Raw genomic sequence first — 7,873 nt, 5'->3', positions numbered from 1 at the left:
AGCGCTGCTCTGCTGGCTGTGTTCTTTCTCCTTGTCTTTTATTTGAGACAGAAATTTCAAGAATCTGCGGGAAACAGGGCAGGAGTATGGAGGTGTGTGTTTGAGGGAAGGGAGGGAGTAAAATGAATTAAGTCAGAAAGGCCATCCTTGCAAAGGAGAACGTTAGTGTCATTCTGACTGGTACAACCAGCCTTTGGGATTTTGTCAGCAAATTTCAGTAGCAAAAGCCCATTTCACAAGATCATTGTTTGCCACCTGCTGTGAGCTCTTATCACAGTGCTTCCAGGACATAGACCCCACGAGGGAGGCTACGTACATGTGTACACACATAAATATTGTAATGTTACAAACAGCAGTGCATTTCTGAAGACAAATAATTTGAGGGCTTGGGGATTGAACTATGCGTGACAGTTGTAAAGGAAACAAAAGATATTGTCTGGAGGATACCATATGATTTGGACAAAGGGATCAGTGGATATTGGTAAGGATAAAAGGTACACTACATTTTAAAAAGACCAAGCAGCATTGAAAATGTTTACTAACCCAAATAGACCATTGAAGTTAAGTGATATTACAAACAGTTTATTGTATTTGAGAAAAAGAAATCTAGTTTCTGATAGATGAATCGTTTCTATTAAAAATATCAATTTTAAAATTTACTTTCAATTTCTTTTTTTTTAAATACACACTTAATGACTTTGTCTCCCATTCAACAAGAATAAAACTCAACTCCATTGTTATAAAGGGTGCTTCCCCTTCAAATTCATGCAAGTTCTTGAAAATGCAATGTGTGATGGACATGGATCTTATAATTCATCAATTCATTGCTCTTGACTTTTCTGGAAGTGGAGGAGTCAGGTTGTGATAAAATATCTTTTCTGCATTCCTGGTCCTCCACAATTTCCAAATCCCAAACAAGTACAGATTGGAGACTAGGTAAGCCAGGTTGTTACAGCAGTGTCCTCTGGACCTCATCTTGCAAAGACCACTCTATCCAGCGTTTATAGCATAACGTAAACGTAAAATGGGTAAAGGCAACATTGGTGTGAGAAATCTAGAGTACAACTACATAAAAAGGGTCCTGATGGGTAATTAGATCAGGTAGGGATATACTGACTTATTTAGTTCAGGGAACTGCACTAGGCACCATAGAGATTCATGTAAGAACAACGAAAAATGAACTTACTTGTTAGAAAGTCTAGCAATGAAATGGGAAAGAGATGCATACATGTGATACATGAACAGATCATTATGTCATGTTTCCCATATTTGTGAAATGGGGATGATGATGGTGATGAAGATGACGACAGTACAAATAGAAATAATAGAAATATCTAATTGTCACTGATTATTTTCTCTATGGCAGGCATTGCTCTCAGTATCTTACTTGGATTAAATTTATATATCACAATTTTTCATTATGAGTCTCTGTCCTCAGCATTATGAGATTTTCATATGACCTGTGCTCTGCCCACTGAGTATCATTGCATGTCCCTGTTCTCTCATAGCCCCAAACAGCCTCACGCTCTTCTGTCTATCTAGGATTGAAAACCAACAATGGAGGAAGGGGACATCTTCCTCTTGATATACTGAAGCACATTAGCTCAATGCCACTACAGGACCAGACTCATGCTGTATGTCAAATAGCAATGTTTTGTTTGGGGCAGTGGTTTGGCTTGGATTTTTTATTATTCTCTAGAAGATGTGACATATATACATATATGTTCTCCAAATATATGTATATATTCTCCAATCAAAAGAGCTCTCACTGATATAGTTACTTTCCTCCAAGGATTTTTTTTTAAGATTTATTTATTCATGAGAAACACAGAGAGAGAGGCAGGGACACAGGCAGAGAGAAAAGCAGGCTCCCTGTGAGGGAGCTGATGTGGGACTTGATCCCAGGACCCCAGGATCATGACCTGAGCCAAAGGCAGATGCTCAACCACTGAGCCACTCAGGCACCCCTCCTCAGAGGATTTTATTTCCAAATTTTCTAACTATAAAGGTCCCGCCTTCCCACTGAGCATCCTATCTCCTAGAGAGTATGCAAAATAATGTGTTTAGAAAATAACAATATATCTATTATTTACTGTGTTTGATCATAACAATTTGGTTTTTTTTTTTTTTGGAGTTCTACATTATTATGCTTATGTATTGTTGATAAAACATTAAGGAGGTATGCAAAATTCTTTGTAAATTACTGAATTTGACGTATAAGATTATTCCATTTGTGATGTCACTTGCCTTGACCTACCTGGTAGTGAACTAGAATTTGATTATGGAAGATTTCTTTTTACCCCTATTCTTTGCTCAGAAGTTGCAGCATTGTAAAGAATGAATTAATAAATTACTTGTATAAACTGTACATGGCGTTTACCTAAGATTTGTAGCAATATTTGAGTTGGATCTATGATTCATATGGTAAGACATTGCTCCTGCACCTAATTACAGTAGGAATGAGCTTCACAGGTAATCAAATAACCAAAAACTTTCAGTGGTTTAAAAGTTGAAAGTTCAGTAGGTAAAGTTTAATCCTACTTCACAAAGTATCTACCCCCCCAGATTTTATTTTATTTTAAAGATTTTATTATTTATTTATTCATGAAAGACACAGAGAGAGAGAGGCAGAGACATAGGCAGAGGGAGAAGCAAGCTCCATGCAGGGAGCCTGATGCGGGACTCGATCCTGGGACTCCAGGATCACACCCTGAGCCAAAGGCAGGAGCTAAACCATTGAGCCACCCAGGGATCCCCTTCTACCCCCCAGATTTTAAATGCTCCAAAATGCTGTCAAAAATAAGTTGTTGAAAATACTTCTGTGATATTAGTGTAATATGTGTAAGGGAAATATAAGAGAAATCAAAGTTCATGAAGAAAAATGCAAAATTTTCTCTTTTGCTAAAGAAAAATATTCTCATGTATTTTAGAATACATGACCATTGTGTTGGTCATATCTCAGATTTTTAAGAAAACCTCTGTATTTATAAGAAGCCAGAAGCGAAATCTTTTAAAATTAAACATATAAGGAAAAAATTTAAACAAAGTGTTTGATTCATTTTTCAAAATATTTCAGTTTATCATTTATCTATTGCAAACAGACCACTCCAGGTTTAGTGCTATAAAACAATACTTTCATTATACTCACAATTCTATGCTTAGAGATAAGAATAGCACACAGCAAGAACATGTCTCTAGAGCCTTAGCTGGGGAGACTCAAAAGCTGAGATAACTGGACAGATGGTGATGGGAAGGATATAGTGGTGTTTTCACTCGCATGTGAAGGTGTTAATGTCGACTGAATCTTGGATCTCAGGAGGGCTTTCAAATGGAGCATCCACCTGTGACTTTCCTCTATGGTCTCTCTGAATGGCTAGCCTGGACTTCCTCACAGTATGAGTGGTTGCTAAGAGCAAGTCTTCTCAAAAAGCAAACCTGGAGGCATGACATTGTAAGATAGACCCCTGGAGATCACGTAGTGTTACCTTTCCCCTCTACTATGGGCCAAGGAAGTCACAAAAGTCCAGTAGATTCCAGATGATGGCACACAAACCAGCCCTTCATAGGAGAAGTGTCATGGTCCCACAGAACCTGGGTGAAATACAGATTCGTGTGGCCATCTTTTGGAGATACCTACTGTAGTCTTTACTATGGGCACACAATTCACTTCTCCTGTGCATAGAAATACACATATTTTCTCACAATGTGCCCAAGATTCATCCAATTGTGAGAATGAGAAGCAGCTTTATTTTCATACCCCATAAGTGCTGGCTCTTTTACTCCTTTAGCTCCTCTCATTTTCTACTTAGCAGCTGATGGCCATGTGTATTTTCAGCGCTGCTTGGTAATCTTGGCCAGGTCACATATTTGCCAGGTAGACTTTCTATTTACCATGTAATTGTGGGAAATAGTTTTGCTAAATTTTTGCCTCTGTATAACAAGTGTCTTTTTTTTTTTTTTTTTTTTGTCCAATTTTGACTAACAATCTCCTTAAGGCTTTTTCAGCTTCTCCCCAGTCCCAGAACAGTGCCACATATTTTAGGTTTTCATTATCTTAGCACCCTAATCTTAGTACTAAAACCAGTACCACTACTGCTGTCATAATAAGCCATCCCAGTCATGTAAAGCAGCCATCATTATGCACACGGATTCTGTGGGTCAGGAACTTGGGTAGGACACAGTATGGATGGTTTGTCTGTGTGCCATGGTGTCTGGGTCCTCAGGGAGGAAGTAGAAATGCTCCCACTTATCATCCTTCCCAAAGGCCTACTTGTGGTTATTGTCACCACAGTGCTGGGCTCTAGGGTTAGCTGTCCTGACTTCCAAAAGATTAAAACTTATACCAGGGTTTACAACAAGTGTATTGTTGGACTGTCAACTAAGGTTATTCCTTGAGTCCATATGTCCATGGGCCGGCAGGCAGGAACCACAGTCTTGGCCTTCTCAGGAGGAAGCAGGGGTGCTATTACATAATGCAGACCCAAGAAATAAGTTTGGTATCCAGGTGATCCTCTTGGCCACCTGTTGGTACTCTTTTGTTCAATTCTGAGAGTAAATGGTTAAGTGCAGCATCTAGGACTGAGAAGACCATATTGGCCAAGGACTCAGATGCTATTTAATGAAAAAACTATCTTAGAATATATTTTACATTATCATCTCCTTTATATTCCTTATAGCAAAGTCACTTTCCTTTGAATCTTAATATTATAAAATATAACATTTTAACTTCTGACTTTTATTTTATATTACATTAAAACTTACTAACAATGATTATTTAATACCAGGTCAGATAGATGAGGTACATCCTTTCCTGGTAAAGGAAAAAAGTTAAAATAAAAGCAAGATGCTACTTGCAAATCATTTCAGAAATTAAATATTTACTATGCTGTAATTTGGGAGGGGAAATATGGGAAATATTTTCCATGTGTAAATTTTTTATCATGACTGCTGATTAATTTTATTGGTCTTTAAGAGTAGATAGTTTGTCATGACACTTACTAAGAGGATAACAGGCTTTTGAAATATTTTTTTCCAAAGAATGATAGTACTTTGTTACATAATCTATTTCAGAGTGACTAATAAATTTTTATCCATTAACATCAGATATATTCTTAAAAAATGCAGTCTAATGAAGTTGATTTTTTAAACCACATTTCCTACCAAAAAAGGCCCATAAAGCCATCTGAAATGTTTATTTTTGAATTTTCCTTTACCTTGTAAAATAGTAGAGTGTTAAAATTTGAAAATGATTTTGAAACAATTCCCTCGCTTTGTAGAGAGAGAAGTTAGAAAGTTTATTTGAGTCATCTAAAATCCTACTGCTAATTACTGCCAGAACTCTCAACTAACGTGTCAAAATCTATTATAAAATGTTCTCTGTCACAGTGTCTTTGGAATCCTTATAATAAGTATTTGTTTTTTCTACCTATCTTGATGACAGATGTCTTGCTTTTTTTATTTGTCTGCTTATTATTTTCACTAAATAGACTTTATTACGTAGTCTGCATTTCTATTTCTTTTCCTGAAAACAGATAAAATATTTGGAGAGGATTGTTTTGTATGTGCTAGTCTGGTATTAAAATATAAAAAAGCATTATTCACCCAGTATATATTTTTTATCTATTTCACAGGATGTTTAATATTTCTCACCCATATCTTTGACATAAGGATCCTGCTCCAAAGGATACCAGCCAGCATCAGTAGTACAAAGAAGAAAGATAGGGATATATGTAGACTCTCACTGACATTTTTAGTTTGCTTATATTTTTATAAATCCTAGGTCATGGATAACTTCTGCTAGATACAAGTGTTTTTTGCTTGGTTTTGTTTTTTGTTTGTTTTTGCTTTTGTTTGTTTTTGTTTTTGTTTTACTTATAACTGCAGAACATTTTAATTCTAAAGAGCTTTAATACATGAAAAGCCCCTTAGTTTCCAAATGCCCATCAAAGAGGGAATGAATTATCAGTCCCATCAGAGCTGGGGAAAAATTTTTTAAAGGGGGCGGAGGGATGAAGGCTGACAACCATTCTCTTTCAAAAAGATAAACACTGTGTCCTCAGAATGTTACTTGATATGAATAGGCAAGAGGGTAATAACTGTCCATGTTTGCCTTATATATTGTATTGGGCCAAAAATGCCAACTGAACTATTCAAGAATGACTTGCTAAAACGTTGAAAAAATGAAAGACTTCGTCCTTGTCATAGACGGCCACTTCCGTGGAACATTCGGTGCACATGACCGGGTGATAGATTTCTTCCGCTTGTGCCTCTGTCTGCTCTGCAGTGTCTTCGTGGTTAGACCTCATCTTCTTATGGCCTCGCCTTTTCTTCCTGTTCTCTGAGATTTTTGTATCTTAGAACCTCCTCTTTGTTGACAGAACAATTCATCACAAACATTGCTCTATACTGAGTTTTGTATGATTCATGCCTTTGGCAATCAAGACATGGTGTGGTCATGCAGGCAGGGCAATTCAAGACAGCGTCACTATTTGGAACAGGCCGTTGTTGATATGGTCTCTGTATTCCAAAACCATGGTAGCCTCTTCTTTGTGCATCAACCCAGGCCTGATCTCTGTTATCTTTTTCAGGATCATATAATAACTCATCATTTGTTGGAATCCTGTGTCGTTTTTTCTTTTCCTTCTTGGTTACCTGTGCTGTTTTGTCTTCATCTTCAGAATCAGAATCAAAATATATACCATCATAGTACTTTGTCAGAGCTGTTCCAACTTTTCCAGTTCCTGAGGAAGACCCTGTTTCCAGAGAGGATAACTTGTCCTCCATTGTTTTTATGGTGGAATTTAATTCAGCTTCCATTTCTTTTTCAAATTCATCTTCACTAGATGATTCACTTTCTTCAGTAAGACATTCTCTGATGAGTTTTCTTTTTTGGTCAGGAGTTCCATGTAAAAACACATCCATTTCATCTTCAGAACTGCTCAAAGCAGGTGGTCGCTAGGCTCTTCCACTGCGTAGGGGTCATACTCATCCTGGAGCCGGCTCATGGTGACCTACACCCTCGGACGCCGACTACAAGCGTCCACACAGCATCTGTTTACACCATAGGTACCCGGGCTAGAACCCTGGCTTTGTTTTTAATTCTTACTTGAACCATTACTGATTTAATGGCACTTCTTAATGGTTAGAAAACTTAATAATCTAAAAAAAAAATTTTAAAAAAATAAATAAATAAAATAATAATAAAAAAATAAATAAAAAAAAAAAGAAAACTTAATAATCTGCATTTGCCAATTTTTCTCCCTGGATTTTGTTTGTGTTTTCTTCCTTTTCTTTGGAATTATATAAAATGTAACTATTTAGATGTATTACCATTTCATATCTTTAAAAATAACTTAGCAGCTGTAAAATAGAACTAATAACTTTATGTTTATTATTTTGAGTTATCATATACCCACCCCTTTCCTATCAGAATTTCTCTCCATTATACTTTCATTACAGATGTAATCCATGCTTTGAAAAATATTAGATATTTGTGATGCAATGCTTCTGTTTGACATCTCTTTTGTAGTGCTTTACAATTGAATTAGATTTGCATTATCCTTTTCAGCATGCTGACACAAATGGCATTTTATGTACCTATCACTTATTTGTATAATATGCATTTTGCATTTTTTTTGCAAATGGAATTGGAAAGCGAATTGCCTTTATATGATTTACTGCTATTAATGGGTGCTATAAACTTCAAAAATAAGTACAGTTCTATTCATATTTATATTTGCAAATGGTTTCTACGGCCTTTATGGGAGAGGTTTCTGTGTGGATGATAAAAGGCATTCTCTCTGCTGCAGCTTATAACATGCTGATAATAACACTGCATTTATTAGGAACATCACTGCTTTCCTGCAATTGATGC

At 36.4% G+C, this 7,873-nt stretch overlaps 1 pseudogene; it reads right to left on the bottom strand.

The window, feature by feature from the left end:
• Positions 1 to 6,137: 6,137 nt before the first annotated feature.
• On the bottom strand, positions 6,138 to 7,019 carry LOC112656398 (E2F-associated phosphoprotein-like; annotated as a pseudogene).
• Between the last annotated feature and the right edge of the window lie 854 nt (positions 7,020 to 7,873).

This window comes from Canis lupus, chromosome 37 (genome assembly GCF_003254725.2).
Source record: "Canis lupus dingo isolate Sandy chromosome 37, ASM325472v2, whole genome shotgun sequence".
Classification (NCBI taxonomy): Eukaryota; Metazoa; Chordata; class Mammalia; order Carnivora; family Canidae; genus Canis; species Canis lupus.
The sequence above is the reverse complement of the archived record's forward strand: the minus strand, read 5'-3'. Positions and strand labels throughout refer to the sequence as shown.